This window comes from Argiope bruennichi, chromosome 10 (assembly GCF_947563725.1).
Source record: "Argiope bruennichi chromosome 10, qqArgBrue1.1, whole genome shotgun sequence".
Classification (NCBI taxonomy): domain Eukaryota; kingdom Metazoa; phylum Arthropoda; class Arachnida; order Araneae; family Araneidae; genus Argiope; species Argiope bruennichi.
The window spans coordinates 93,966,977-93,980,840 of record NC_079160.1 but is presented as its reverse complement, the minus strand read 5'-3'; the positions used below and the strand labels follow the sequence as shown (position 1 = coordinate 93,980,840).

General features: G+C 27.7%; 1 protein-coding gene across 2 annotated transcripts in view; it reads right to left on the bottom strand.

The window, feature by feature from the left end:
* LOC129988378 (chorion peroxidase-like) overlaps positions 1-11,694 on the bottom strand; it is an 86,095-nt gene extending 74,401 nt beyond the window's left edge. Inside the window, exon 1 of one of the 2 annotated variants that reach the window (XM_056096596.1) lies at positions 11,505-11,694. The gene's annotated coding sequence lies outside the window, so the exon portion shown is untranslated. The remainder of the gene's footprint in view (positions 1-11,504) is intronic. The other variant, XM_056096597.1, reaches the window with a different exon arrangement.
* Between the last annotated feature and the right edge of the window lie 2,170 nt (positions 11,695-13,864).

Below are 13,864 nucleotides of genomic sequence, written 5' to 3'. Positions count from 1 at the left end.
CTCACGCATCACTCATTCGCTTGCACAACCCCTTTTTACAGGAGGGCACATTCACACATCTCACAGATAGAACAACAGAAGAACAACCATGCCCAAACCGGGACTCGAACCCGGGACGCCCAGATCACGGGGAAGACGCGCTACCCCTATGCCAGAACGCCGGCATCTACATTTTAAATGTTCAAACTACATATTAAATTTTATCTACTACCACTCTTCAGTTTATAGTTATGGTGTTAAATAATATTCGAATAGCAGGACAAGCAGATATCCCATGGAAGGATTTTGCTGAAAATTTGATAGAAATCCACTAAAGTGGCGTAGAAATCATATGCCAAATTTCATTCATCTAGCTCAAAGTACTTTCTTGTTATTATTTTACAAAGCAGACATTCAAGCACAATTCTCAAAATATGTTTTTCGCTTTCTGGGAAGTGTAATACATTAAATAAATTTAAATCGTCAAAATCTCGAGTTCAAATTTTTTTGACTATTAAATACTTTATCTTTGTATATTTAATACACGAGGAGATAAAATGCTGTACCACGAAAAAAAAAGTTTTTTTTTGTTGCAAAAAATGTTTGAAAATGTTTTTTTTTTTTTTTTTTTTTTTTTTTTAAATAAAAATAATGCTATAGGAAAAGAAAAAATTCGTATAGCGATCACTCCAGGTCTGTAAGGAAGTTCATACCTTACTTCTCTCAAGACAATAGGAATACTAGTGTGTATTATATCAAAGTTTTATTAAAAAATGTTTGAACTTTTATGGTTCGGTTTTAATTTTTTAAATTTATGTTAACAAAAGATAAAACTTGTTGACTCTGAAAAATATTTTGTAATCATTGAAAAAAGGAGTTCAACACCCAACTGAGACTAATAAAGAAAGTTAATGCAAAAAATAAATAAATGTTTTCGATAATTTCAAAGATGACAATTTAAAATATATGAATTTATCAATAAAGAATTCCAGATGTGGCCTCCTAATACAAATTTAAACCAGCTGGAGTGGTCTCTTCAAAACTTTCTTCCATTCTCCCAAATAAAAATGCAATTCCTTGCATGGAATGACGTACAATAGTTACTAAATATTAACTTTTAACGTGAATTTAGCATTTTTCTGAATCTATCGTGTGATCCTTGGCGACCGTTTTGGCGATCATTCCCTGGCATGTGGTTAAAAGTACCTGAAAGATGTTTTAGATGCTTTCTTCTCAACTAATAGAAACAAAAATTCAAAATTTCTTCTTCTGAACTAACAGAAACAAAAATTCAAAATTTCTTCTTCTCAACTAACAGAAACAAAAATTCAAAAATTCTTTTTCTCAACTAACAGAAGCAAAAATTCAAAATTTCTTCTTCTCAACTAACAGAAACAAAAATTTAAAATTTCTTCTTCTCAACTAACAGAAACTAAAATTCAAAAATTCAAACCTCCACTTGTAGCCACAAAATCCAATACCATATTGGATATATTTAAGTCATTGCACTTTTAAGTTATTATGTTTAAATGTTTCTGAAAAAAACAGATCGACAATCTGTCAATTGCCTTGTTGAATTTGGCACAGACCTCGCCATATCTACACGACAGATGTTAAAACGATGCACCGAATTTTATCCATCTAGTTCTCTTCATTTTGGTTATTGTTTTAATTTATATTCAAACAGCGGAACAGACAGACTTCTTTTGAATGGACTTTGCACAAAATTTAATAGAAATCTATAAATTTGATGTAAAGGCCGTATATCCAATTTTATCCGTCTAACTCAAAGCGTTTTTGGGTCATGTCTGTCCAGACAGACGGACATTTTCCAAAACTTTGTTTTTCGAACTCACGGAGATTTAAAAAGTGGCAATTCTTCCAAATCTTGAGTTCGATTTTTTTTTTTTTTTTTTTGATGATGATTAGAATTCTTTCTTTATACTTCGTAATACAAATAAGTAAAAAAAAAACCCGAATTAATAAGAAATTTTAATGGATTTCCTTTTGATGCCCTGAAAAAAATACTATTTTTTTATTTTTATTTTGTAATGATTTAGAAAAAAAATTCATTAAGGAAAAAAAAAATCCAAGAAGCTTGACAAATGAAGAATTTTACGATAAGCAACTTATTTGCAGTTATGTAAGTACGTTGGTGTTTTTGATAATTTTTTAAAATAATTTGTATATATTAAAATATTAATACAGCTAGAGGTCGAAAAATAAACAATGCATTAACTTCGGAGTATTATACTCAGCCTCGTAATATCTCTTTGTTAATATTATTCAAGCCCGCTGGGTTCTTGAAACAAATTGCCTTTTTTTTTTTTTTTTTTACACTTAAGGCTTATCAGAACTTTGTCTTTCTTCTGGTAGATAATGATTAAAATTTTTGTTTAACTATTGAAAAGAAGGTTCAAATTTAGTCTACATTCGGAAAGTGAAATCAAGTGACCCAGAAACTGTTTCTCAAATTGCCTATTTTGTAGCTGAACTAGCTTTATATAGCCTAGCCCTTTTAAGAGTCACAAGGGTAAACGCTAATATAGATATCATAAATGATGTTAAAATTTCAATTTATATATACTTTATATAAATTGATAAAAAACTCTTACTGATCTCAACGCCTTACACTTTTATGCTTTTGTTCCGCTCTCCTAAGCTTTGATGAAAAACAATTTTTTTTCTACTTTATGGAAGTTTCATAACAACGTGTTTTGAAACGCTGTTCAATTTTTAAATTTTTTAAAGGCATTGTGCTATAAATATTTCATAACTGAGCAAAAATTCTGTAATAAATTATCTTTGATAAATCTGCAAAATAAAAAGCGAAGTGGATAAAATGTATTTTTCAAAAAAGAAACTCAGAAAGAATTCAGTAAGATCCATCAATGTGAATTTATAAAGTGAAGATAATAAATTATTTTTAAATAATTCTTAACGAATTAAAATTTGCGCAAGCCAGTACCAAATAGTGAAAATAGTGTTGTGTCATTTAGAGTATTTACGTGATGACACAATCACAAGACACATGTAATTGTCTATATCGTCTGACATTGAACAGTATGGTGTATTTCCCTTAATTGTAAATCCTTTCTATTTTTTTCTTGCGTGATGTGAAATCAGGTAAATCAACAGGAGAAGACTTCCTGAAATTTCCTTGCATATTCACCAATAAAGGTCCTATACCTCACTCCCTACCCATCATAAAAATATAGGTCTAGGCAAATGCCTTTCAAAGCTAAACTTTTCAATGTGTTATCTTAAACAAAGGAAATAAATTTTTAAAAATAAATAATGTTTTATCTAATATATTGAATATTTTATCTAATAAATGAATTTTGGTTTGTTCTTTCTTTATGAGCTGTCGTACCGTTCAACCGATTGCGATGAATCTTGGTCAACTTACTGCTTGCACCTGCGCAAAGGTTACAGAATATTGTAAAGTTATCATATCTTCATATCTAGTATATAAAACTGAGTTTTTGTTTGTTGGCATTTTATGCGCCGCCGTACTGTTCATTTAATTGCGATAAAACTTTGCCAACTTATTGCTCGCACTTGAGCGAAGGTTATAGATATAATGCAATTATTAGAATTTATTTTGAACGCAATAAAATTTACTAACAAATCATGCATTTCTATAATTCAACATTATTTTGAAATTGGCGAAAAGCAAACAGTAAACGGCACATGTCATTGCGTGTTAATAGCACATATATCAAACAAAATAAAATTATTATGATTCCTGCCAATCAATGTGAATGAAATGAAAGAGAAAATATTTAGTGCAAGCGCTAATTTGTTTTTCATTTCGTTAATGAATAGTCATCTATACACGATATTGTCATCAACAGGCACAATATTTTGGCTGCGTTGAACCGCACAAATTAGTCAGAGTTTATCTCGCACGCACAAAATAGAATTACTATTATCAATGCCGATCAAGGTAAATTATATATAACAAATTTTCCAGTGCAAACAGTATTTTTTTTATTTATTCAGTGAATCGACAAGCGACATTTGGTTAAACAAGCGTATATCCTGCTGATTGCTTCGTCAAAAAAAAAAAAAAAAAATCCCAAACGTTCGTAACTTTTCTATCGCAGCATGTAGAAATAAGCGAATTCGAGCTTCTCAAACATACGAGGAATGACAAACGAGCAATGAAGCAGATCGTTTACGAATTGCAATTCACGGGCTTCAGAATCCCAAGATCAACATGTGGCAAAAATCGAAAGATAACGTTTTTGTACTAAGTGATCACTCACATCAGAAAACCAATATGCGGCAAAAATCGAGGCAACTATTCTTAGCGGAAAGTCAAATGAAGAAGATGTGTTCATTCCACGCATTCTCATTATTCCCACCGACATGCTTTTTGATTTCAAACAACTGCAGTTCCCCATTTGACTTGCATTCTCGATGGCCATCAACAAGGCGCAAGTTCAATCACTTCAAGTATACGAATTGAACCTAGAAAATCCATATTTTTCACATGACCAGTTGCATGTTGGATTCTCACGAGTCGGATAGCCAAGAAATTTATTTACGTTTACTGAAGACGGAGAAACAACAAAAAAATATTGTCTACAATAAAGCACTTGAATAATTAAGTCAAAAAATAGAATAAATATTATTTCTGCTTTTCCCTCATATATCATTCAATTTCAATGAATGTATTCACTGTCGACAAGAAAATAAATATCATTCCTAATTAAATAATGTAGCTATTTCAAACGATACTTCCAAATTATTTCTTCTTCGGCAGCAACGCGCCGGGTTCCACCTAGTATATTATAAACTTTTATATATACAAAAAGGAACTACCATATGTTTCTTATCATATCAATTTTTAACACTTTAGATAAAAGACTTCCAGACTTTTTTACACGTATATTACATCATAAGTTATCAGTTTTCTATCGCAATCTTTGCTTCCACCATTATCACGTAATCTAAGGCAAACTGCTTAACTAAGTGAAATTAATATGAATGGATAAGGTAAGTGTTTATTTGAAATGAGTCATCAATTTTATGCAACTTAATAATGAGATAATTCTTGATGTTTGCAAATAAGTACAATTATTCAGAATTATATTTATTTTGTGATGATTTAATTTTATATATATCTTCTAGTATAACACATTTTTAAATGCATATAGTTTAGCCTAAGAAAATACGTTATATATTTATATGGATTTGCAAAGAATTTTATAAAATCTTCTTAAAAAATGCTTTACAATTGATCGATGCCTAATTTTATGTAGCCTATTAAGAAATACTTGAAAAAAATGGTAAATCAATTTGTTTGAAATTTTTATTACTATTCGTGTATGCAAATTTAAGATCTAAAAACCCTATCATATTAGCAGTTATATAAGTTTCTTTAGAAAATTAAAACTATGGCGTCATAATTATCTAAACAATCATTAAAAATAATGACATACGTAAATATCATAACGAAATTCATCATAAATATTTTCATAATTAATATCGTAAATGGATTGTAAATATTACTTTTATCTGGATTTGAAAAAATAATCATTTACAAATAAAGAATTTAAAGGAATAAATAATGGAAGTTTAGATGAGAATTATAAAACAATGCTTAAATGTGTGTGTGGAGAATGCATTTTAGGAAAAAAAAATTTAACTAACTTTAAATTTATTATGAATATTCTGAAATAACTGCTTTGTAAAACTATATAAGAAATAGGCTCCAGGTATCATTTAAATTTTTTTTAAATTTCAAATTTGATATTAAGGTACATTTAAGAATTTCTGATGCGTTTAACAAGAACAACAAAAAAAAATATCAGCAGTAGAAGGAAATCAATGCCTAATTTTATGAAACCTATTATGAAATACTGGAAAAAATTATAAAAAAAATATGCAATTAGAAATAGCTCTTGGATTTAAAAAATGTTTTCTAAAACTTAAATTTTAGAAGTATTTACAATTGAAAACTTTCAGAATGTTTCCTTGTGGGATATTTCGAAAGTATTAGCTTACAAGAAATGAATTGAAATCTTATTAAAATTATTAAAATAAAAAAAATGTTCAAATGGCACATATCGTCTATAATTTATGTTTATGAAAGTAAATATTTGTGCATCTGCTGTGTTCAGATGACTTTTAGAGTCGTAAATTTTGTCACAGATGTAATCGTAAAAGTGACTTAATACACTTCGAAATTCGAATCTATAAATTTATACCCCAGCATTTTTTAAATGAATTCTTAGTATTGGTTTATGAGATATGTATTTTCTCTTGATATTGTTTCTGATGATTATATAAAAAATTTGGTTACCCATCCAACAGTTGCCCTATTGATAAAATTTTGTTGAATATCTAACTTTATATATTAAATTTTGAGAAACTTTTAATATATAATCCTCACTATGTTTTTTCCAATTTTTTGAAGTAATTGCTGGAATATCTATCCCTAATTTAAAGCAAATTAAATAACTTTTAAATTTATATCTAATTAATTGTTTTTGGAATGAATTTTAATTCTTCGTTGATTTAATATGCTGTCATCCATACAAGAACCATGAAAATTATTTTGATACGATTTAAATACCGATAGCATCGTTTGAATAAACTTTGTTTTTTCTTTGTTTATTTACTTAGTATCATTTTTTATTTCCAGTTTATTTCGATTTTTTTTTATCGTCTGCAGTTTGTTCAGATGCCCAAGAAGAAAAATAAAAGCTTAAAATTAAAAACATTTTTTTTTATTTTATAATCGTTTTCACAATTTTATTTACTTTATTCAGCATGATTTTTTTTCGTCTGCAGTTTGATCAGATGCCCAAAAAGAAAAAGAAAAGCGTAAAAATTAAAAACTTTTATTTTATTTTATTATCGTTTTCACAACTTTATTTACTTTATTCAGCATGATTTTGATACTGAACATATCACGTTTAATGATAACAACTATCTATATATTTATATAACAGAAAATGATTTAACTCATTTATTAATGATTCATTCAAACTAAAACTTTATTATTAATTCTGTTTATATACTTTCTTAGATTGAACACTATAATTTTATTTATAAAAATACTAATATATAAACAACATTTAGATTTTCTATCAGAACCATTGAAATTAAAATTGTAGAAAAAAATTAATCCTAATATATTTCTTATATTGAATATGGAAACATAACTAAATATTTAAAAAAAAACTTGAAGCAACTTTATGAAGTCATCTCTATTGCCTCTAAATTTGTATTGCCATCTATACTAATAATAAAGAAAATATGTATGAGATTTTGTTCTCTATTAGCTAAACCGTTTGATCTAGAATTATAAAACTTGTCATATAAATGAAACCGAGAGTAAACATGTGAGTAGTGGAGAGATTTTTTTGAAATTTTAATTAATTAAAATTAATAAAAATTTGGCTTTTCCATACGATAAATTTTGCAAATATTATGGATATAATAATGACTTTATACTAAATATTCAATCAATGACCCAAATTTAATTTCAATAAAGGGTTGCTAATTTAAAAGATGTTTTAAATCATATTTTGCAACAACATTTTTAGTTTAGTAATACTTATTTTCTTCCGCATTGAAGCGGTGTTTTTCTTTTTCTTAAGCATGTTTTTAAATAAAATTTTTGATTGCTGCGGCAATTGCAGTAGAATTATAAAAAATTTAAAATTCCGTCATTTGTTAAGCTTTTTTATTATTTCCATTTCATTTTTATGTTTTGTTTTTGTTGCAGTACTTGATTTTATTTTGAATCAAAATTATTTTTAATGAATATTATTTGGATATTTTACCTAAATCATGAATATTATCCATAGTACATGCAACACTTCAAAATTCATCGCTTCATATATAATTCAGTATATTTTCTGTTTTATAATTCTTGACAATTTTAAAGCTTTAAAATGATTTAAAAATTACTTTTATGCTGTAATATATTTTAAAGTTATCGCAGAAAATGTCAAATCTCTTTTAATTGATTAAGATTGTAAATAAAAAATTCTGTAGTTCTAAATTTAGCGGTCTAATCTACAGATGTCAACTCACGCTCACACACACACACAATATTCATTATTATTTCTAGAGATAGAGATCAATTCGAAAATAAATTGACATTCACAAAAAGTTTCTGCTCAAAAATAAAACAAAAATCTTTCATTAATATGCAAAGAAAGAATAAAACTACAGTAGTTAGTGGTATTAAAATTTCTTTGTCATCATTTTTTATTAATTTAAAATAGTTGCATTGAAAATGTTATTTTATTCATCGATTTCAAGTCATTCAAAATAATATCAGTCATTTTTGTTTAATGGAATTTTAAAAAAAGAAAGGAAAGAATTTGCAAGTCGATATATGAAATGAATATAAAAATATATTGAAATGGAATTCAGCAGAAGAAAAGCTTTAAATGGGAAAAAATTGTCACTAAGTTAAGTGAAATCAGCAGTATTCCTTTCCATATTGTTTTTTCTCATATAATTCCATTACACCATTTTGTGGTTGCAGTTTCGACAATCCAATTTATCTTCGCTGTATAATTGAATATGGGATTTAATTATATGAAAAGAATCATGCAAACGATTTAATATGCTATATTAATAATTATGTAAAGAATTAAATAAACGGGTTGTGCAGTATATCTCAAAATTTGACTTTTTCAAAATTTATAGAATTGAAGCTTTGATTGATATTTATCATTTTGATTTCAAGATTACCAAAACAATATTATCCCATTTTTAAATCATTAGGTGCACATATATAGAATACTTTTTTTGAAGTGATTATTTTGGTCTAAAATTCTATTTAGATATACAATTTCGATGACAATACTATATGCATTATTTTACCCATCTTGCTTTATATTTTTTGAGATATCTTATTTATATACAATAGATGGACTGAGAAACCGGTAGATTTTTTTGTGTCAAATTTCTTTAAACTCTTTAATTTCAATATAAATATAACTACCAAGCTTCATTAATCTAACTTGTTTAGTTATTGATTTATTGAATTTACAGAATGACAAATATAATTTGCAAAAGTCTTATTGTCCAACTTTATCTTGACATTTAGAAATTTTCCTTTTTTAAAATAGGAAAAGAGAAATTCAAATTTATAACAAATTACTTCACATCGAAATAATTTTCTTTGAACTGTTATATTAAGATAAGAAAACGAAAGTCAAAGTTGTGATGGATTATGTAAAGTAGTTATAAACTTTTTTTTCAACCGGATAATAAAATAGAATTTTCAGCATGCATATAACTCATAATATAATTGATTAATATCAACATTCTTTATAAGACAGGTGCGGTTTCTTCTATGTAATTAAAAGTAATTGCATAGAAGAAAGTAATTGAATAATTAAAAACACTCCGCACTCTTTTTTTACGTTATACAAGAAATTAATAGGTTTTCCTAAACTCCTACACAATAATTAACTGGCATATGTTACCGATTAGCGGGACTTTGAAGACAAAGTGCAGCTGTTTTTATATCTTTTTTCGGAGGAGGGGGGCTTTGATTTATTTTCAAAGTAAAGTAAATAGAAAAATTCGAAGGCCTGTTTTGATATTTTAAAACAGTACATTCTTTTTAAACATTTTTATCTGCAAAAATATTTTTAAAATGACTTTAAAAATGTTTTTTTGATAATTTTTTGAATTTTTTTTTAAAAATATGATTGGAGTTTTATTTTATATTTGAAAAAATTCTTCAATATTTATTTACGATAAATTTTTAAAATGTCGAATTTTTAATTATAATTTCTATTTTAATTTAATTTAAAATATCGAATTTTTGAAAAGTTTTTAGTATTTATTTGCGCAACATTATAAAATTGCATTTTACAATTTTGTCAATATTTTTTTTAAGTTAAAATTTTTTTTATAAATATTTATCTATAACAAAGCCTCTAAAAATGATTTTTTTAGCTGATTTATTGTTAATATTTCTAAAAAATAAGCACAAATTTACTTCAGAATTTCATTTTATTTTACAGTAATTTTAATTTTGTCTACTTCAATATAATTTAAAATTAATTTTTTAAAGCTATATTTTAAATTAAATTGGATTCAAATAATTGGTGAATAAAATTCTTTTCTTGAATAATTTATTTCCTACAAAATTTAAATATGGAAAAACATTTTGCACATGTGCAAAGAACAGTCGAAATTCTATCATGTTGAGCATATGGATAAACTGCGTCACAGTACCATTATAAAAGGACTTTTTACAAATGTTACAATAAATTTTCTTAAAAAAAAAAAAAAAAGGCGAAATGTTATGTTAAAAAATTTTTTCCAAAAATATTTGATGTCAAATTGACTCGCCTCCGTATAGGACATACTCGTTACATGCACAGGCACCTCATTTTTGGCGAGGCGGCGCCAAAGTGCCCAACATGTCATGTGCATTTTACAATAAATCACATTTTAATTGAATGCCCATTTTTTAATTCCTTCCGTCTACACTTTTTTAAGTCTTCGCCATTAACTTTACAAGACCTGGTGGGAGAGAAATTCCACCCAAACATTTTTAAATTTTTAAAAACTATTGGTTTTTATTGTTTTGTTTGTTTGTTTCTTATGGCACTTGCCACTGACAAGCCCACTGTTACGAAGACAGCGATTTAAGCCTGAGGGGGACGTCTCTTACTTTTTATAGCAGCGCCAACTAGGGCCAAGAGTACGACTTTGCCACTCACGCATCACTCATTCGCTTTCACAACCCCTTTTTACAGAAGGGCACATTCACACATCTCACAGATAGAACAACAGAAGAACAACCATGCCCAAACCGGGACTCGAACCCGGGACGCCCAGATCACGGGGAAGACGCGCTACCCCTATGCCAGGACGCCGGCATTGGTTTTTATATTTGTATCTAGTACTTTTCAACTTTTGCTCATGTTTGAATTTTTACATCGCTTTATTGTAGCTTTTATATCGCATTAGTGTTTCATTTACAATTATTAACATACTTGCACATTTATTTTCTGCATTTGTATTTGGATACCTTTCGATTTATATTTTAATATGTATGATTTTATTGTCTTCCCTGTCTTCTTACCATTTGCTTGGCGCACAACATGGCCAAAATTGGCTTTTGCGCCAAAAAAAAAAAAAAAAAAAAAAAAAAAAACCACAAACAAACAAAAATATTTATACAAAATAAAAAATTTAAAAAAATTTTCAACAAATTTTCTGTAAAAATTTCAAAAAATAAACGAAAATTTTCTTCAGTTTTTTATTTTATTTTACAGTTTTTTTTTTTTATTATTATTTTTGCTTCACTATAATTTAAAATAAATTTCTTAAATCTATAAAATTAAATTAAATGGATGCAAATAATTGGTGAATAAAATTCTATTCCCTACTGAATTAATTCTAAAATAGGCAAAGAACAATGCAAAAAAAAATCCAAAGGACAATCGACATTTTATCATAATGAGCATAAGAATAAACTGTTACTGTAACAAAATGATCGATCAATGCAGGAAACAGTAAGTACTTACCCAGATGGCATTCGGAGGAGATAAAAACAGTTTCAGGAAAGCTGTACGAATTTACAACAGCCTCCAGGAATGAAAAAGATCCAATTTAGTTAAGGAAAATACTATCTCATTTTGCATGTGTTAAAACAGCTGCAGCTAATTCTTCTCTGGAATCCAACAGATGGTCAGTGCTGCACACACAATGCTGACTGCTGATTTTAATCATACAATGCTTCAGAAGTGATCATGTTTTTTTAATAGATCTAGGATATTACTTTTTATCTGAATTGTCGTTAAGAATAGAAATGATTAGAAACAGAAATATACTTTTGATCTCTAGATTTGTATCTCTAGTTTGAAGATTTGTAGCTTTATATTGTTCCGAGGTTTATTTGTCTCTATATTTCTTTTATTTTTAAAATTTGCTTAATATTCAATACATTCGCAACGCCTGTGAATATAAATTAAGTAATAAAAATAATGAAAACTACTATTGCAAAATATACTTAAACTATTTTTAAATTTATTAAAATGAGAGAAAAAATATTAGGAAATTAGGCATTTAATAATGTAGCTAATGTAATTACTAACATTTAATAATGTCTGTATAAATCCCGTAATTTAACAATAATATAGAATATATTATTTAAAAAATTAAAAAAAAAATTTCTTTTAAATAGCAATGCTTCAAGTTTAGACAAGGTTGTTCATCTGTTTTTATTTTATTTTAAAATTTTGCTCTTAGTTATACAGCAGTCATAACCGTAAAATAGCTGCCTCGACCTGCCTTGAAGGCACACGGGGAAAATTATATGGATATGGATATATGACCACAATGATAGCATCGGCGGGAACTAAATTTGAGTGCTACGGACCATCACTGGCCACAGATCAACCCTTCCCGTAGAAGGCATCTCCTGTCATTGGTAGGGAGTAGCTGCCTCTACATCATTTGTATACTCATTAGAGAGGCGAGAACCAACTACCGTATCGGAAGCTACTCATCCCTGTGTCTCATATGCATGCCAGTAGGATATACAGCAGTGATAGTAAGTACACACAAGAAAAATGCATATAATACTGTTGCAATGCTTCTGAGCATACATCCAACAAATAAATAATGATAAATATTGATGTAAATGTACTTAAAATATTAAAAATGTATGAAATTAGAAAAAAAAATATATAAGGGCATATTATAAATTTCGTATTGTTACAACGCGTTTGAATATAAATCCAGAAATCGAAAAAATATTTCTTTAAAATTAATTAGAATTTTATGGATGTTTCATAAGGAAAACGAACTGATAATATTGAAAAGATTTCTTGTTGATTTTTAAATTGTAATAATAATAATTTTCCTGCAGTAATATTTCGTTACGGGGGTAAATCGTGTTGCAGTTAGTGAGAAAAAATGTTAAAATTACAATTAATTGTTTAATTAAAATCAAAACCATTTTTGCAAAACTATTTCTTACTCAGAACTTATTTTCCGAGTACTTTGTACTTGTCAAATTTGGTAGCCCTAGAATCAATGGTCCTATACATCATTTTATACTATTTTTCATCAAACATGTTGTGTAACTTGTATCCCAATTTACCAATAGTAGGCCAGTTTATAAACTTATAATATAATATTTTGATTCACAACATTCTTAAGAATAATTCGTTCGTGTAAAGTCTAAAACGTATGCTTGAGGACGAATGACGATGCTTTATTCTACAAAAATACTCTAAATAGAGGTAACAAAATTTAACATTCTTAAGAATAATTCGTTCGTGTAAAGTCTAAAACGTATGCTTGAGGACGAATGACGATGCTTTATTCTACAAAAATACTCTAAATAGAGGTAACAAAATTTAACATTCTTAAGAATAATTCGTTCGTGTAAAGTCTAAAACGTATGCTTGAGGACGAATGACAATGCTTTATTCTACTAAAATACTCTAAATAGAGGTAGCAAAATTCAACCCAAGAGTTCACAAAGTCAGCATTTGTAGAAACCAATAACATACTAGCTGACAGCAAATTGCTAATCGAAAAGCAAGAAACATAATGATGCTTAGCATAAAACAACCGGTGAACTCGCCTTATAATCAACACTCCAAAGAAAATATTCAGTCTGGTAACTCTTGTTTAGGTGTCTCTGCAATACTTTATTGACGGAAAATGGAAGTTTCTAGAAACATCCCATATCTTGGCTCCTAATAGAAGTAACACTAAAATTTATACATCCGAGAATCTACTTATACATTCTTGATCTCTTGCACATTCAAGATTACTTGATCTCTTGTTCGTATGAAAATCTTCGTTTTTAATCCAAAAATTCTCAAAATTGTTCGCAATTCGCCAAGCGTGTCAACAAGAATAGAAATCATTG